Genomic DNA, 18,765 nt, shown 5'->3' on the forward strand with positions numbered 1-18,765 from the left:
GAGTTGGCATGAGGTGCTGTGTGTGGCTGGGGAAAGCTTGGTCAGAGGCTATAAAGTCATTTGATGCAAATTCCAGTGCTAAGTAGGGTGGGCTACACCCCTGTGAGCTAGTTAGGGAGACCCCTGACCCTCTGCTAACTGTCACGTGGACTGTTGCCGCTGCTGTTGTTTGTAGCAGAACTGGATGGCCAGGTGCTTTTTGCTGAGGACCCCACACACTCTTGTTTTAGATGTGAGCACCCAAGATGAGACTGAGCTAGAACTGATGAGATTTGTAACCAGCCAGACAGCGGGGCGTAGGTGTCTATGTCATGTCACAGTGACCCAGCGCTCAGAAAGCGATCGTGTCTAGATCACCCTTTCAAGGCCCGTGGAGCATCAAGAAGCGGGCATGGGAAAGACTGTGAGAGCTGGTGGAAGGGTGGAGCCGGTGGTGAGGTGGTTCTGGGCCTGCTGGGACCACCAGCCATCAAAGAGCAGAAGTTGTTGGAGCAACCTACAGAGTAGCGTGGCTGCACAGTTATGACAACAAAAGAAGCGAACCAAGGCAGTGATCACCAGATCTGCGGCCTGTCAATGCTCGCACGGTGGTGTGAGTGGGAAATGTCTCTGTAGGCTTGTGTGTTTGAACACTTGGCCCTCAGATGTTCACCTCAACACCTTGAGGCAGGGTGTGCTATGTTCTGTTGTTGTGATGAAGCACGGTGACCAAAGGCCACTTAAGAGTTTATTTTGTCTTGTAGTCCCAGAGAGCTAGATGTCTATGATGGTGGGGAAGGGATGGAGGCAGGATCAAGGAAGTTGAGGTCACACCTCAGGCATACACAGGAAGCAGAGGCCGTGAGCAGGAGGTGGGGCAAGGCTATGAGCCTCAAAGTCCACTGTTGGCGGCATTCTTCCTACAGCAAGGCTGTGCTTCCTGAAAGCTCCATAGGCTTTCTAAATAGTGCCACACGCTGGGGTCCAAGGGTTTGAATCCATTTCCCACCCAACAGAGTATAGCTGGGAAGTCTCTGGAGAGGGCCTGGATGTTTCTTAGCCTGGCCTCATTCCCTGTCCCTGCTCTGCTTTCCGACTGCCGATGCAGCCTGACCAGCTGCTTCATGTTTCTGCTGAGCTGACTCCCCTATCACAAGAGACTGTGTCCCTAAAACTTGAGCCCAAATAGACCTTCCTCCTAACAGGTATTTCTCGTCGGGAATTGTTCACGGCAATGAAGCTGCTGCAAGTCCCTAGTAAGAAGAGGTAGGAGCCAGGAGCGGTGGCGCAGCCTGTAGTCCCAGCACTCTGGGAGGCTGAGGCAGGTGGACCTCTGTGAGTTTGAGGCCAGCCTGATCTACAGAGTGAGTCCAGGACAGTCAAGGCTACACAGAGAAACCCTGTCTCAAATAAAACAAACAAACAAACAAACAAACAAACAAACAGGAGGTAGGAAGCATGCTGGCCCCATGCCTGTGATTCAAGGTCCCCATAACCTCTGCCCTACAGCTGCCAGTGGTCTTGGGGGTGCCAGAGTGTACAAGAGGTGAAGGTTTGTTGGGAGTAAGACTCCATTATACTTTGATAATGTCATCACCCACGTGGGGGGTGGAGTTTTTCAGTGATGAAGCTGCTTTTCCATCATCCATGCTTCTGTAATAGTCATGATAGACCATTGGTTTGTTGGTGACCTATCAGGGGGTGAACACCTTTATTTATTTATTTGTTTGTTTGTTTTTGAAAAAATTACACAAGGCTCTTTTCTAGGCAGTACTGCACAGACACCAACACAGACCCCACTGGCTAGAGGTCATTGTGCCCAACAAGCCTACTGCCACTCCAGGTGACAGCGACAAGCGAAGGAGTCAATGTTCATCATACTTCTGAGTAAGCAGTTGGCAATCCAAGTCCCAGATACCCTGCAAGGAAAGGGCTGACCGCACATGGTTCAACATTCCAACCTTGTCAAGCCCATGGGCAGTCCTCTGGTGGGCAGCCCCATGCGCAGCTCATTAGCATAAACCTGGGTGTGGGTGCAGTCTCTCCTACCATCATGTGATACCGAGCATCTTAGAAGCTGTCAGGAACTTGGGCCAGACCTATTCCTCATGAAGCACTCAGCCCAACATGAAGGAAGGTAAAGAAAATGTGTGGTTCTTCGCATCGCTCCAGAAGTGTGCGCTCAGCCAAAGAGGATGACCTTCCCCCACAGAGGAAGGGTGGTTTTTTGGCCAAGGACAGTGTAACTGTGCCTCCCTGTGGGAACTGCCAAACAGCCTCTCAAGGTCTGGCTCCACTCAGAATCAACTGTTCACCGCTCTTGGGCTTTGATTGTGGATGAGGTTGTTTCATTTTAGTGCCATCAGTGAGGCAGGGGTAGGGGGTGGTGGGCTGCCTTTTGCGTCTGTACCAAAGACTATGGGATGGCACCTGGGGTCAGGAGTGAGGCAGAGAGGGGCCGAGGGTGTATGTGTATGTGTGTGTGTGTGTGTGTGTGTGTGTGTGTGTGTGTAGTGTGTGGCTAATCCCTGCAGGAAGCTGCACAGGGAAAGAGGAGGTATACATTCATGTTCTCTCCCCATGGGGTAAGGGTTCCTCACAGGCTGGAGCTCTAGGTCCAGGCCTCTGACTCAGTGGAGAAGGTTGGGAGTGTTGGGGTGCAGGCTCGCCCAGATGAGGACTCCAGGCTGATCAACAGAAGCAGGTGGCAGGCCAATGGGACGCCCAGGCTGGAGGGGTTCACCAGGCTCTGCTGCCCTCCCCTGTTCTTTGAACAGGAATTCCTAAAGAGGACCAGGTTTCTACTTGCCATGCTGGGCCAGATCCCCTGGGAGAAACCATGGAAGAGTGGATAGAGAGAAGGAGAAAAGGAGGGATGGATAAAGGAGTGGAGGGAGGGATGGATGGATGGAGGCGTGGAAGGATGATGGGGTCCATGAAGAGTGGCAGAGCATGAAGTAGTGGATGGAGGGAGAGATAGATGTGGAGTGGAAGGACTGATGAAAGGGAGGATGCACGGGGTGGAATGGATGTTGGGGAGAGAGGGGTGGACAGAGGGATGGATAGAAGGTGGTGGGGTGGCTGGCGGGGTAGAATGGTAGATGGGGGAGTGTATAGAAGAGTGTATGGAGGGTGTCAAGAGTGGGTGGAGGGATGGATGGAAGGCAGAGAGATGCAGAAATGCAAACTGGAGGGTGGGGCTGGAGGGGGAGAGCCCAGTGCATTTCCTCAATATTGTGTGGGCTTCTGCGGGCACATCCTTTTCATTCCGAGTGCCTACGAAGTCCCCCTCGGCCTCTGCAAGTCTCTCGAGATGGGGGGGGGGGGCTTTGCTGTGGGGTCAGGGTCACAGACTAACTCAGATCACATCACAGAAAAGAGACCAAATCCAGCCTGCTAGATCCTTAGGGCCTGCTGCTCCTTCCGGGATGGGCACAGTGCGTGCTGATAGTCCTCAGGCAGGGCCCCCAGGGTATCCCCAGCTCACTTTCAGGGAGCAGTGGAGCTTTGGGGGAGGGGCTTAGTCTGGTTAATTATTCAATGATTTAAATGAGATAGCAAAGGGCTTTTTATTGATTTGCATATAAAAGTTATGAAACCCAATAGATCTCAAACATGGGTAAATTAGTGGGTCATAAAAGTGCAAGCATGCTGATTTCTAGGTGGCCAGGAGTTTCGGGCTGGGTAAAGGTCAGTGGAAAAGAAGGATGGACGCAGTCATTAATGGCCTGGAGACAGTGTGTGTAAAAATTTATCCCTTCCCGTGAGCTGATCACTCCTCTCTGGTGGCATCTTAAGCGCGCTCCTATGTGTATAACGTTAATTTAGTCATAAAATAGAGGCAGCGGTTCAGGGGCCACTGAAGCATTAAATCCACAGTGCTGGAGTACTTGCCAGTCCGGCTGCCAGGTCGGGAAAGAGAAAGGATGCTCAGGCTGGGCCTAGCCACTGTCACAGGGTGAAGCTCCAGGGGCTTGCTCTGCCCGCTCTGTCACTGGGCCTGGGCATTGCCTTGGAGACCTCATGAAGATACTCTGCCCAAGATTGTGCGGCCTGAACTGGCAAACTCTCAGCCCAGCTTTGTGTGTGGTGGGTATATCCGGCATCTCCTGGCAGGGTCAAGAAGCTCCCAACAGCATGCTAGGGGAGAAAAGCCTGGAGCTTCCCCATGTCCCGCCTACAGCCTTGACTTAGAAGGTGGTGTGGAGATCCCTGGGACAGAGGCACAGGAAGGCGGAGCCACCCTTCTCAGCACATGTTTGTTTCTCTAGGGGTGAGGGGGCCTCACAGAGGTGCAGTGCTCATGAAGCCTTGCAGCAGCTGTCTGGGTGTGCAGAGCCCTATCTGCCGCAGGGGGAGCCAGCCCAGAAGCGCTCCTGGTTCCCTCTCTGGTGCTCTACTTCAGGAGGTTTCGGGAATGGGGTGGGGGTTGGGGAGCAGTGCTCCTGTGCAGAGAGACCCAGGAAACTCCTTCAGATTCATTCATTGCCTGTAGGTCTCACATGTCCAGCCTGGAGGACTGAGCCTCAGCCTGTGTTCCCGGCTCAGGTCTCAGGTGACATGCTTCCTTCTGGTGGCTGGGCTGAGACCGACAGGAGGGGGTGGGGAGGAAGGAAAGGGTAGAGCTGGAGAGGTTGAGGCACAGCAGGGTCAGCATTCTGGCGAGGTGCTCATGCCCCAAGGGCAGCAATGACAGGCCCACTCTGCCTAGCTGGCTGGAGGCCCTCCTGTTGGGGTGGTCGCTCCCTTCCATACTGTTGTGGTTTTAGGGGTTGCCTCCTCCAGCTAACTCTCAGTTCCCTCTCAATAACACAGAGACAGTGATTACAGGCCCCGTTGCAGATCTGGTGGGAGCTCGCCGCATCTCTCTCTGGGTGAGCGGTGGAGCAGGGTGGGCAGCTGGAGCCGGGGACATGGTACTGGCCTTGGCTCACCCGGAGGACACTGGGCAGAGGCTCATTCTGGATGTTGGAGGGATCTGGGAGAATGGGGCTGGTCCCTGTCCAGTTTGTGATTTGGGTACACGTTATGGGGGAGATAGAGGCGTGGTAACCCTGTCTACCTGTGTCTGCTTGCCATGGTGTGGCTGAATAGGCAGAAGGAACATGGACAAGGCGTCTGAACATGGTCAGCCCTTCTCATCTCTCTCTGCCTCCCAGCTCTACGCAGGGCACCCGAGGCCAGGGCTGCTGTGGGCTGGATCTTGGCCAAGCAGGTCCCTCCAGCTGCCTGAAGAGCCCGATGGGACAATTTGCAGCAGTGACTTTTCACCTGACGGCTGATGGATGTTGTCTATTACAGTCATTTAATCAGTGCCAGTGTCCCCGGAGCCTCTAACAGGCCGTGTGCGGGAAGATGAATTGGGCTGAATTTGTCAGGAACAGGAACAGGGTAGGGGCTGGGGTGTGTGTGTGACCCTAAGCAGGGCCCTGCCGGCTGCAGTGGGAGAGAGACAGGCTGAGTCCAGGAGTTGGGGTGGGGGAGGCTGTGTCCACCACACAGTGGGGAGCCCCTGGGCTGCCTCACGTGCCCAGGGGCCGGGGCCTGTCCACAGCAGCTCTGCAGCATGGTGCTCTAGCACTGTGGGGGTCTTTCCTCTTGACTTCTGAGGGCCTCTGCTTTGCTCAGGATCTTGTGTTCTCAACTGTGGGTACCTCACCTCCAAGGGAGGAACTGTTCCTGAGGGATCACCACACTCCTTATGTGGCCGAAATTAGGTGTGCAGACAGTGGGAGGACAGGAGACAGAGGGGCTCCAGCAGGTGGGCTGTGTGGCCCAGCACTAACACAACTCAGAAGTGCAGGGAGGGATGCGCCAATGCCCCAAACTCAGGGCACAGGCAGGGTTGCCACCTTGCCTTCTTTTGTGGCTGCTCGCTGTAGAACTCAAGCATGATGACGTCACCCTGTGGATGCCAACTCCGGGCGATGCAGGAAGAGTCTGCATTCCCACGCGTGGCCTCTGGTGCTCTGAGGCTATGGAGAACGGTGGGGAATGGTGGCGAACGATGGGGACTGTCCACGCTTTCCTGTGGAGAGTTTTGAGGATGAGCAAAACCTGTGTCTCACGTGTGAGCGCCACAAAGTCCTCCCGTATGGCTGTGAAAAGGTGCAGAGCTGGGTCACGCCCGGTCCCCTGGCAGCCTCAGCCCCTCCTGGGAGCCACCCAGGGGCCGACCAGCCACTGACAGCTTTGGGGAAGGTGTGTTCTGTCCACAAAGGGCAGATGACCGTACTTGCCATCTGCCTGTCCTGTCCTATGCTTGACAAGGACTTAAGAGGGGTCTGTGGGGGGGGTGAGAGCCATGAGGACATGAGGGTTTGGACACAGTGCCTGTGGCCCTGCCTTCCACCCACTCTCCTGCCGGGATCACGTGGCTTTTCTTTTTAAAGCCAACCTTTGCAGGAACACATCCTGGATTCAAATCCTTTATCAGTCACACACACACACACACACACACACACACACACACATACACACACACACACACACACGTTATACTGAGTCTCCTCCACCCGTCTCTTCACTGTGTTGGTGGTGCATTTTGGCCTTCAGGCAAGCTGTAGCTGAGGCTGGACACACTAATCACGGTTCTTCTTCGCTGCCTGGGGATCCTGTGGCTCACACACCGATCCCGTCGAGCGAGTTCTCCCATGCTTTCTTCTGCAGGTGGTGACCACATGGCTTCCGGGGTTCTGTACTCCACGTGGGGCCTGGTGTTCCCTGGGGGTGTTAGCCTTCCGAGGCCGTGTGCTAAACCGAACATCCCCGCTCCTGTCCCATGCCACACGAGACCCCGGGGCCACCCGCAGCTATTCGAGTTTAAATTAGTTGAATTAGGCACACTGTAAAATCTCGCCCCGGACCCGTCACTTTCCACGGTGTGCTACCGAGCACGACACAGGAACACGGGACACGCAGTCTGCCTGCCCAGCGGAGTGTCGGCGCAGGTGCTGCCTCCATCAGGGCTGGCAGGGGACAGTTGGGGAACTTGCCACAGGTTAAAGATGCCAGCTGTGGGTCACGGGGGCCACCCCTCATCAAAGAGCAGTGAACTTGGTGACAGCAGAGCAAGGTAATCACAGAGCCCTGGGATGTGAGCGCACAAGCGTGTGGAAGTGGTCGTGTTCAATGAGAAAACCCCGAGGGAAGCTCACAAAGGCTGGGCAGGAGCTGCTTGTTCAAGCTTGCGCTTCGGCCGGCCTGGACGGAGGGGCTGGGGTCTCCTGTGCTCTTTCACTTCTCAACTGTGCACTTTGGATCAGCTGACGCATTCTGGCCCCTGTGCCTCGTCCCTGCCCACGTCTAATGGTCCCCAGGCTTCTGTTTCCGGGGCTTACACTGCTGGTGTTTTCCCTCTCCTGAACTTGAGTTCTGGACTTGAGATCATCAGTGATGTGCCTCACCCAGGCTCTGGTCTCTGCCCTTTGCTGCATTCCTCTGCTTAGCCACCCTTTCACCCGAGCTCCCGTCCTCACTGATTTTAGGATTTTGAGCGACAATGTGACGTTAGGCTCTTCCATTCTGAATGTCAATTTGCCAACCTTACACCAAAGTTCTGTGCATTTTAAAATTTCTATGTGTTTGAAGCTATATTCAGTTGACGTCTTTGATACTATTATAAGATGAACTTTAGGACATTAAAGTAGCACCTATTGAATCAGCTTGTGTCTTTCTTTTAGAAGTTTTGGTGTTCTTTTTTTCCTTTTGAGGTGCATTTTTAGTGTGTTGCGTAGGCTGGTCCTGAACTCCTGGACCCTGCCAGCACTCCTGCTTTAGCTAAGCGCTGTGACGTGTGTGCCACCACACACGGGCCAGTTTTCTGATGTAAGATATCTCTGATGAAAGGAGTCTGTAGTGAGAATTTTGGTTTCTTAAAAAAACAAAACAAAACAAAAACAACAACCAAAAAAAACAGCAATAGCTGGAGAGATGGCTCCGCAGTTAAAAGCACTGGCTATCCTTCCAAAAGACCCTGGTTCAATTCCCTGCATCGTATGGCCGCCCACAGCTGTCTGTAATTCCGGCTCCAGGAGATCTGATACCCACACACAGACATGCATGCGTGCAGAACACCAAGGTAAATAAAATAAATGATAAACTTTAAAAAACAACAACGAACGACACAGCAATAGTATAAGAATGCGGTCCCACTTTAATCCCAGGTGTGGGCATGTGGGCTGTTCCGAAGCTGCTGACTATGGTTTGTTGAGTGCTCTAGCAGAGGCGTGGTTTTGCCAGCTGCAGATAGTTTCTTCAATTGGGTGACATTTGGAATTCTGGAAAAATTTCAGAGGGTACATAAATGCTAGAGCCTCACTCATTCAGGGGAGTTGGTGGTGGGTTGTTGGTTGCTGTTGGTCACAGTTTGTTAAGCAGTCACGCACAAAGAAAAAACAAGAAATTAGATATCCTGACAGCAAAAACCAAACTTGCCCCAAGGATCTTGATGCTCCTAACCAGCAGGAAGTAGTCTTATGGTAATGTTTCCCCCTTTCCAACCCCAACTTTATTCAGGGATCTTTTTTTCTTTCCTCTCTATCCTTTTTTCTCTCATATCTATCACAAAGTAGCTAATGCCAGCTACAATTTTTGACTGGACTTGGTTTTGTTTAAACTTCTATTTTCAACTTGTAAGCTCAGTTCAAATACATTTATCAACACACTTGAGTTTATTTCTACAATTCTGCTTTTCAATTTCTTGTTTCCTACTCTCTCTTTCTTTTTTTTTTTTCTTCCTCCTTTGCTTGTGATTTCTCTTGAGTTGAATAACCACACCATTTCAGGTGTGGTTATTTTAAGTTCTATTTTTATTCTTATATGGACTCAGTAGCCCAGGCTGCTCACAAATTTGTGTTCCTGCTGTGTCTCAGCCTCCCAAGTGCAGGGCTTGCAGACATGTGTCTCTATGGCCGTAGTTCTTCTTAAGATTACCATAGCATCCGGGCAGAATTTCCCAGTCTTCCCAACACTAAGTGAACCCAGAACTCCCCCTACTGCTAGCCCCCCTGTTCATATAGTGTTCTGAGCTGTCCTCCAGTTTCATTTTCTGTATCACTTGTTCATTACTATTTTGTGATAATAACCAATCATACCTACCTACCTACCTACCTACACACATATGTACACACACACACACACACACACACACACACACACACATATATATATATATATATATATATATATATATATATATATATATATATATATATATATATTAGACTACCAGACTTGTTTGCATGCTTCTTGAATCTCATTCCTAGTCTAGACATATTTAGGATGTTGCTGTGTTGCTTGGGAATTTTGTGGCTTGAATAAGATATTGCTCTCACAGTGCGATAAGCATGTTCTCCAGCTGCTTCTCAAACTTCCTGGTCTCAACTTTTTTCCATAGTCTCTCAGGGTGAAGAGATTTGAATACTAAAATTTCAGTTTTAATATATTACAAATAGTCTCTTCTCACTATAGCTACCAACCCTGGGGGGCAACTCAGCTGGGTATAAAATTCCAAGTTGACAATGTGATAATTCTCTCTGCACCATGAAGACATCTTCCTATCACCCTCTGCCTTCTAATGTTTCTAATAATTTACTATCAGCTGAATTATGGCTCCACTGAAGTTTCCCGCCATCATGAGCTGGGCTGTGACCCACTTCACCCAAATGATGGTGTCTCTTTCCCAGTTCTTTGTGCTTGAAAAAAGTTTTGCAAGAGAGGATTGAACAGGGTGGCCTTAATACCATCTGACAGATGTCCATTTAAGGAGAGGAAGAGCCACACAGAGGAAAGGTCATGTAGAGGTTTGGTGCACAAGTGGTTGTCTGAAAGCCAAACAGAGGCGCTGCTGCAGAAGAACCAAATCTGCCTACATGATGCCTTGGCTTTGGACTGCTGGTATTCAGAACCATGAGAAGTGGACTTTTGTTGCTGAAGCCTCTTCCTTTTCATCTGTGTGAAATGACAATTCAAGGAAGATTTTTATTGTGATAAATTATATTAACAAAAATTAATTCATACGAGGCTGGAGAGATGGCTTAAGCCGTTCAGAGCACTGGCTGCTCTTTCAGGGGCCATGGTTCAATTCCCAGCATGCACACGGTGGCTCACAGTGACCATCTGTAACTCCAGTTCCAGGGGATCCAGTTCCCTCTTCCGGCCTCTGTGCGTATCAGGCACACACACGGTGCACAGATAAGCATGCAGCTGCAGCACTCAGACACATGAAATTTAAAAAGCACAACCTCAGATCTGTGCAAAAGCCAGTACGAAATGCTCATGGCTGCTTTATTTCCTCAGTGAGTGTGTGTTGACTAGATGCATGTCCCCGAGGCACAGTATATGACACAGAGAGGTGAAAGGAGCAGGCCCTGACCCATGTGCCTGGAATCACACTGCAGGAGGAAGTGCTTAGAGTGGCTTCGGTTGGGCTGGTCCATTCGTACAGACTTCTGAGGGAAGGCCATCACAGAGGTGGACCATGGCTTAGCTGTTGTCTCTGGTGAGGATTTGGGGGGCAGTGAGGGGCGTCACAAGCAGCTGTTAAGGAGTACTGTCTACACTTTAGTCACCTTGGAGAGATGAGCTTGTGCAGAGTGTATAGGGAAGGGCTCACGGTCACTGGTGCAGACCGGGGAGATGAGATGGCAGATCAGTGTCTTCCACGTAGGATGCCAACATGAGCTGGGTAAGGGGTGTCTATTTTCCTGTGTATTTCTTTACAGATTCCTGTGATCCCAAGATTATTGAAAAATAAAAAAAGTTACAACATATAGACCCCTCCTCTTTCACTCTCTCTCACATATACACACAGGCACACACACAGAGTTCATCCTTGTGCTGAGACAAACTGCTGACTCCTCCTTTTACTGAACTGTTGTGTGGTTCTGGCTTCACTCACTCCTGGCCTCTGGTGTCTGTGCACAGCCTGCACAGCACCCACTGCCTCCTCTACAGATGCTCCAGGAAGAGGCAGTCTTACCTTGTAGGTTTTATTTTTGGCATTTTGCTATTTTTTTTTTTTGTGTGTGTGTGTATTTGTTTTATATTAACTTGTTTGCTCCATTGGAAAAAAAAAAACCAACAGTCTTGTTGGTGATTTTTTAGTAATTCGTTAATTTTGCAAGTCAAAGTGGGGGCTGGAGAGATGGCTCAGCAGTTAAGAGCGCTGGCTGCTTTTGCCGAGGACCGGGGTCAGTTCCTGGCATCACAACTGTCTGTAGCTACAGTTCCAGGGGAATCTGATGCCCTCTTGTGTTCTCCATATGGTGTGCAGACACACGCAGGCAGAATACTCATAAGCATAAAATAACAATAAATAAATAAATCTTAAAAAATATAGTCAAAGTAAATGGAACAGGCATCCCTAGGGTGGTTTTGCTCTAGCTTGTTTTTAAGGGGGCATTTTAAGGCTCTCTTCCTGTTGGGATTTCTGTGTCTCTTTTCAAAAAGTTTATTCCCAGGAAGACACCCAATCCATGGGCACCACTAAAGTGAGTGAATAGGTGATGGAGCAAGCGGTGGAGAGACCAGAGAGAAAGTAAAGCCGAGGGCCTCCTACACTGTGCAGAAAGGGGGAACTGGAGACTCAGCAGGTGGATATGAGGAGCCTGTGCAGCCACCTGAGGCTATGGTGATGTCCTGGCCTGAGTCGCTGACAAGAGCCGTTTGTAGGTCTGTGGTCCTGCTACAGATGGGGTCTGTGCTAATGTCTGAGGCCTGAGTCATCACCAAAGGCCATGGGGAGGTTCTTGGTCTGGGCTGCCGCCTGAGACCATGTTTGTGTCCAAGCACTCTACTGAGGTGCTTTCCCCTCTACCCTATCCCTTTGGCCTTACCCCTACACAGGGAGAGCTGTCCCTGCCCCTCATCTGCCATGAGGTGTGAGGTGACATGGGTCAGATGTCAGGGTGAGATGTCTTGTCCCTTGGTTGCTTGGCGCCTATGGCAGGAGTGAGAGCTGGCCTGGAGTTCATGAGGAAGGAGAGCTGGCCCTGCCCCTCATCTGCCATGAGGTGTGAGGTGACATGGGTGAGGGAGAGATGTCCTGTCCCTCCCCTTGGTTGCTGGCACCTATGGCAGGCATGAGAGCTGGCTTGCAGTTCATGAGGAGGGAGAGCTGGCCCTGCCCCTTGCTGGATGAAGCATGGGGCAATGCTGGAGAGCTTGCTCTGGAGGTGTGGGTGTAAGAGAGCTGGCAGGCTGACCAACTCAGCTACCACCCAGGCAGTTTTGGTGGGAAAGTCTCATGTTCTCTTTGTTTTCTGAAAACCATTTTGTTTATCTTTTGTTTCTTATTATTAGATCAGTTTGGGTATAAATATTTTTCTAATTTTTTTTTCCTTTGGCAACAAAGTACCACGTGCTGAGTGATCTAAAGCAGGAGAGACACTCTATCTCATAGCTCTGGATGCTGCATGTCCAAACTAAGGTGACCCCGGGCTGTGCTTTCCTGAGGCTTGGTGCTATGTGAGGTTTTTCTGGGGGGAGATGTAAACAAACGTCTGTTGACTCCAGATAGGACACTGACGACAGACAGAAGAACTAATTCCACTGGAGTCTAGCTTTAGGAACCTTTCTGAGCTTTAGGGGCCAGTGAGTTTAATAGTTTCCCAAGTCTTAGGAAATTCTTTCCTCCTTCCTCCTTCAAGGATCGAATATTTCAATTTATAGGAAAAAGCCACACAGGGCTCTTCTCCCCTCTGCCTGCCTCTGTGGCTTACTGGTGCTCTTTGGCTTTCCCTGGTTGTGTCTCTGCTTTGGTCTTCTCAACAGTCACCCCTCTACCCGTTCTGTAATGACACCGATCAGATCAGATAAAGGACTCAGGTCTCCTCCCCAGCTCTACTCAGCTCATTGCAGATTCCACTTCTTGGCAAGGGGCTGGTGGCAGGACCTCCACTGTTCCTTATAGTCTGATGCAGAGTGTCAGGCTTTCAGATTTGCACACACAGGTATTTGTGAAGTGGCAGATGGCTGTGAGCTGACGGCTGTGTGTGAGTTGAGGACGGCTGTGTGTGAGTTGAGGACGGCTGTGTGTGAGCTGAGGACATCTGTGTGTGAGTGAGGACGGCTGTGTGTGAGCTGAGGACACCTGTGTGTGAGTGAGGACAGCTGTGTGTGAGTGAGGACACCTGTGTGTGAGTGAGGACAGCTGTGTGTGAGCTGAGGCTGGCTGTGAGTGGCTCTTCACCATTGGTGTCTTTTTACTCTTGCTCTTTCCTATGATAGGGGAGTCCATGATTTTCTGCTGTGTTAGTTTAATATCTGATCTTCTGCTTCTTTTGGTTCATTCCATGCTTCTTTTTCTAGTTGTTTGAGTGAGGAACTTACTTCCCTTTCTGCTCTCATTATGGCTGATAACAGGCTCCGAGTTGAATTTTAATCGCCATTTTTAATATATCCCATGGAGTCAGTTAAGGAAACTTTTTATTAGTATTTTAATTGTGTGTATGTGTGCTTGTTCCTGCCATGGTGTAGGTATGTTTGAAGGCCAGAGGACAATTTGCTGGAATTAGTTTTCTTCTTCCATGTGGGTCCTTAACTCAGATTGTCAGGTTTGGTAACAAATGACTTTACCCTTGGAACATCTTACCAGGCCTATCATTATCTTCACCATCATCATCCCCACCATCCCCACCATCCCCATCCCATCCCCACCATCCCCACCATCCCCACCATTCCCATCATCACCATCCCCATCATCCCCATCACTATCATCACCATCACCATCATCACCATCATCATCACCATCACCATCATCACCATCATCATCACCATCATCCCCATCACCATTACCACCACCATCATCATCACCATCACCATTACCACCATCATCATCACCATCACCATCATCATCATCATCACCATCACCATTACCACCACCATCATCACCATCACCATCATCATCACCAGTTATGTGTCTGAGTGTTTTGCTTGCATGTATGTCTGCCCCATGTGCCTTCCTGATGTTCATGGAGGCCAGAAGAGGATGCTGGAGCCCTTGGATCTGCAGTTACAGCTGCCGTGTGGATGCCGGGACCTGCAAGAGCAGGATCTCTCCAGCTCCCAGCATCACTTTATTTTTAAAAAAGGAAACACTGTGATTGAGTTTGTAACTCTCCTCATCTGACAGTTATTCAGTGGATTTCAGTATCGGAAGTTTTGCTTTTTTGTTTTATCAGTAACTTTCAATGTTATCATCTCTGAGCAGGGACTGTTGATTGTGATGTCTCTGCTTTACAGAATGTGCTGTCTCCTGTGATCCTTTAGGAAATTGACTTTCATCACGGCTGTGCGCATGCTTGAGAGGATGCAGTTGCCCCACCTCCACGCCAGGCTGAGGCGTGTGTGGGGATGGGTGTGAACTCCACAGCCCTGGGCTCTGTCCTTCTCGCTGCTGTTTAGATCTTTTGTCCTTCCTGGCAGTTTGGTGGCGCCACTCAGATCTCTCTTTCTGGAGAAATGTGTTGCTTGGCTTCAGTGAGAGCAGTTAGCCAGCAGCCATGGGTGCATGTGCTCAAGGCCACCTTCTTCCTGGGCTGTGGCAGGCAGTGAGTGGCGGGGCCGGGCGGCCTCAGGGCCGGCTGCTTCCATGCACACCAACACCCCAGTGAGTAATCTTTGCTAAGAGCCTCCAGGAGGGTTTTTGAGACTTTTGTCAGGTGCAGGTGTTTGGAGGGGCCCCTTCATAATCTCTTGTACCCCAACTCCACCCCTGGCCTTGCCCTGAAGGGCGGGAGCACTGCCATTCTGGACCCTTCAGGACCAGCCTTCAGGAGCAGGCTGGAAGTCGTGCACCCGCTGGCTCCCCGCACTGGTTGTCATGGCTGAGTTACTGCTACATAACTACTTTATCTTGGGTGGGCAACTAGCCTTTTGCATTCAAGTCTCTTTTTTGTTTAAAGCCAACTTTTTGGCCTTCTATTTTGTCTGGGGGCTGAGCCACCCCTCTTTCCTCATTGCTCTTTTCATGTCTCTTTTCCTGGTGATGGTGTTGGGAGGAGAAGGACTTCAGTGTCTCCCCAAATCTTTGATTTATTGCCTCTTGTGGGACTCGAAGCCTCGCTCCTTGTGCTGGTCACTTGTGTACATTTCCTGTTTGTTTTTCCCAGGGCCACCTCCTTGCCTTGTGCACCTCTGCAGTGAGTCCTGAGCCACTAGGATGCAACTCTCTATTTCTGGGTCCTCAGAGTGACACTGCCTACCATACTGGCCTGCGTCTTCTCTTCCCTCAGCTGTTCCTTCAGCTGTTCCTTCGCTGCTCCAGGTCTCACTATGCCTGGGGAAGTTGCCCAAGGCACACATTTGCTCTTTCTCTTTCTGCTGTGTCCCAGATGGTTATTCTGTCTCTGCCCAAGAAGTAGTTTCTGCATGGTTCTGTCCTTCTCCCTGTTCTCTTCTGTCCTGGGATGAAATTGGTCCCAACAGAGCAGGGAATCCTTGAGTCCCGTCTGTGGCCCTTGACATTTTCTTGTGATGGTTTGACTTCAGATGCTTTTGTGTGTGAGATTAGCTCATCTCAGGCTTGTTCCTCCAAACCGACTTTGCCTGTGGACCTTGCTGGCACTGAATGCCTTGATTTCTGCTGCAGTCAGATGGTTTGGCCCTGGCATCTGTTTGGGACTGGGAGAGTTGAGGTTGAGATCTTTATGCAGGACATGGGATAGGGCATGTAGCTCCCTTTGTGTGAAGCTGCAGTAGAAGCCAGGGAGGGATGGGGAGAGGAGTGGAGGAGGCAGGGCTGAGAGTCCCCAGGTGTCCAGAGAAGAGAGCTCACGGTAGACCCTGCAGCTGCTGCGCTCGCAGCCCCGAGGTCCAGATTAAAGGCGGAGCCATGGCAAATGTCCTGGGTGGGTGTGATCCATACAGCATGGCAGAGCATGGGGCCATCTGCACAAACATTGTTTGTGAAAAGCAATTAACAGTTCAGCTACACGAGGGGCATTCTCCTTTTCACTTTCAGGGACGGTTTCTTTGCCTGTGTGCACAGATTCAATGTCTTACAACTGACTGTCTGAGAGGAAGGCATTTTAACTTATTATTTTAAATAAATTTGGTTTACATTTTGGTTTCCTCAGATTTAAAATTTTTCCTTTTAAAAAAAGGAAGTTAAGTGACCAAAAGTCATTATATACCCATATGAAGTTAATAATAATAATAATAATAATAATAATAATAATAATAATAATAATACAGCAGGATGTGGGGTGTGTGTGTGCAGACTCATGATTCAAAAACTCAGGAAACCATGGTAGGAGGATTTTAAGTAAGAGGCCAGCTTGATATACACGGAGACATTTCCAAAATAAAAAATAAAACAAGAAAGAAGAATGAGAAGAGGAAAGGGAGGAGGAGAAAGCAGAGAAGGAAGGAGAAGAGAAGGGGCGGGGAGGAAGTAGAGGAAAAAGAGGAGGAAGAGAAAAGTAAGGGGAAGAAGAGAGGAAGAGGAAAGGAAAGGAGGGGAGGAGGGAGAAGAGGAGGAAACGCAGGAGAAAGAGGAGGAGGGAGGGGAGGAGGAGCAGGAAGAGTCACTTCTTTTAGGGCAGGGCCTCCCCCATCTTGCACGCCCTTTCCTGTTTTTTTTGGTCACAGAGCCCAGGTTAGGAAGCACACCCATGGGAAAGCCCACGTTGGGGATCTGGAAGGGGTTGACTCAGTCCAGAGGACGAAGGTGAGGGAGCTTTCCTCAGCGTTCAGCTTCTGCACTTCAGGGCAGGGAGTCATAGCTGGGACAGGGCCGTACTGGGTGGAAGCTTCCTTGCCCATCCAATAACGGGAGGGGGGGGGGGGGGGGGGGGGGAGGCTGATAGGAGTGGAATCCCCCAGCCACCCTTCCTACAGTGTTTGCTCTTTGCAGTTTGGGATGGGCCAGCTCCTGACAGAGCACTTCTCCATGACCATCATCCCACATGTAGAGCTGACTTAAGGTACTAAGGGGCAGGCAGGACATGAAGACAGAGATGCTGAGCCTTCTCCTCCCATTCCAGTCACCTATATGTATGCATTGGAACCTTCTCTCTGGGGAGGTGGTGGGTCATACCTGGGCACACTGCCCTCCTCCCCACGTGGTCAGGTGATCAGCACCTGCTCCGGGTGTTCTGTGCAGTCCAGAGAGTGATCTGGTTTTGGTTTTGAATGAGTGAGTTTACTAAGTATATAGCAAGCAAAAGTGTAAATACCAAGTTACAGACAGAAAAACGTTAAACCATGCACTCAAAGCACACAGCCGGAGTCTCCTGGGGAAGCCCTGTCCAGGAAGCCAGCTGGAGATCCTGACAGTCCCAGAAAGAGGCAAGTTCCCTCAGGTCAGGCTTCCAAGTGAAGGAACAAATAGCAACAGCTAGAAACAGCGTCACCAAGCCCAGTACTCACGATATCCAGCAGAAACCAAGAAGGGGAGTTGAAGCAGTCAGCAGGAGTTTTTGATTGAGTTTTCTCTCCACAGATACATTTCCCACAGTTGAACTTCAGGCTTCTCTCTTACCCGGGGACTATTGTAAGATAAACAGTAGCAACCTCTTTTGGAGATGTTTCACCTTCTAGCTGTTCTCAGGGACATTGTTTAGACTCGTGGGCTGTTTTGTTGTTCCCTACTTCCTGTCACAGAGTGACAAAGAAGCCTTGGAGGACCCTTGACAGAACCATGCTTGCATCTGAAGTACAGGGCGGGGGTGGGGCAGTCTTGTACTCAGGGAGTTCAAATACCACCTGAGTTTTCCAGGGACAGACAGCCCTCTGAGAGCAGTGCTCAGCTACTGAGGAGAGTGGCAGAGCAGACACGTGGTGAGGTAGGCTGGAGATGGTGCCGGCATTCCAGGAGGAGTGTGACCCAGAGAACAAAGAGTTTGGGAATGCTGCAGGCCAGCTGAAATGTAGAGGGTGATTCAGGGATCCCCAAGCCCATGAGACGGGGCAATGAGGAAGGGGCAGTTTACAAGTTTTTATAGATCTTTCTAGTAAAAACAACAACAAAACAACCCTATGTATTTGCTTATCTGCTTTTGTCTCATGGTTCTCTTAGTACCTCTGTCTCTATCCATGTCTGCGTCTTTGAATTTATCTCATCTCTTCTGTCATGACAATCCCTTTTCCATGCTGTCATGTAGCATGGAGACCCTCGCTAGAGGCAGTTGTTCAACACTGGGCTTCATGGCATCCAGAACTGTGAAAGATAAGTTCCTATTCCTTAGATTCCCAGCCTGCACTTCATGCTGAAGCAGCAGAACGCCCCACACCTCACCACAGTGCTGCAGCCTGGCGCCCTCAGCAGTCCTGAGAGGAGGAACCAGAAGCAGCAGCACCGTGCCTTGCTGGATTAACACAGGCAGTCGCCACAGCCAGGCGTGTCTGTACCCAGCATCTTGGTACTTTCAATTTAGCTTTGTGATAGACAATCCTCTATGCTACCTCCCGGAGGTCTGACTGCTGCTCAGTAGGGCATGATTTTCATACTAAGGGTGGGAAGAACCTATGTTTATTTCCATACAGCATGGGCCACCTTCCTGACCGTGCCTAGGAGCCCCAGCTTCCTCAGGCTGGGAGTGGACAGGGCCAGCCTTGCGCAGTGGCTTTGTGTGTGCATCTTGGTTTGAACAAGGACAGATGTCTTTTGTATTCCAGGAAGCACACTTGTCCCTTTGCCTTACCGACTTGCAGAACACACTGCACATTCGAGTGATGGACCTGCCTGTTTGGACAAGTGTAAGCGTTTTCTCTCTGCCTATTGTTCATCCTTTGCCTTGAGCCATAATATATTCCAGCTTACAATAGAGGGCTCAAAATTTT

General features: G+C 50.3%; 1 protein-coding gene across 5 annotated transcripts in view; it reads left to right on the forward strand.

Moving 5' to 3' along the window:
* Tmem179 (transmembrane protein 179) overlaps positions 1-18,765 on the forward strand; it is a 52,960-nt gene that overhangs the window by 16,961 nt on the left and 17,234 nt on the right. For all 5 annotated transcript variants that reach the window (XM_055592729.1, XM_055592730.1, XM_055592733.1 and 2 more), the window contains exon 2: positions 18,601-18,681. The gene's annotated coding sequence lies outside the window, so the exon portion shown is untranslated. The remainder of the gene's footprint in view (positions 1-18,600; positions 18,682-18,765) is intronic.

This window comes from Psammomys obesus, unplaced genomic scaffold (assembly GCF_907164565.1).
Source record: "Psammomys obesus unplaced genomic scaffold, mPsaObe1.curated_primary_1811, whole genome shotgun sequence".
In the NCBI taxonomy this organism is placed as follows: domain Eukaryota; kingdom Metazoa; phylum Chordata; class Mammalia; order Rodentia; family Muridae; genus Psammomys; species Psammomys obesus.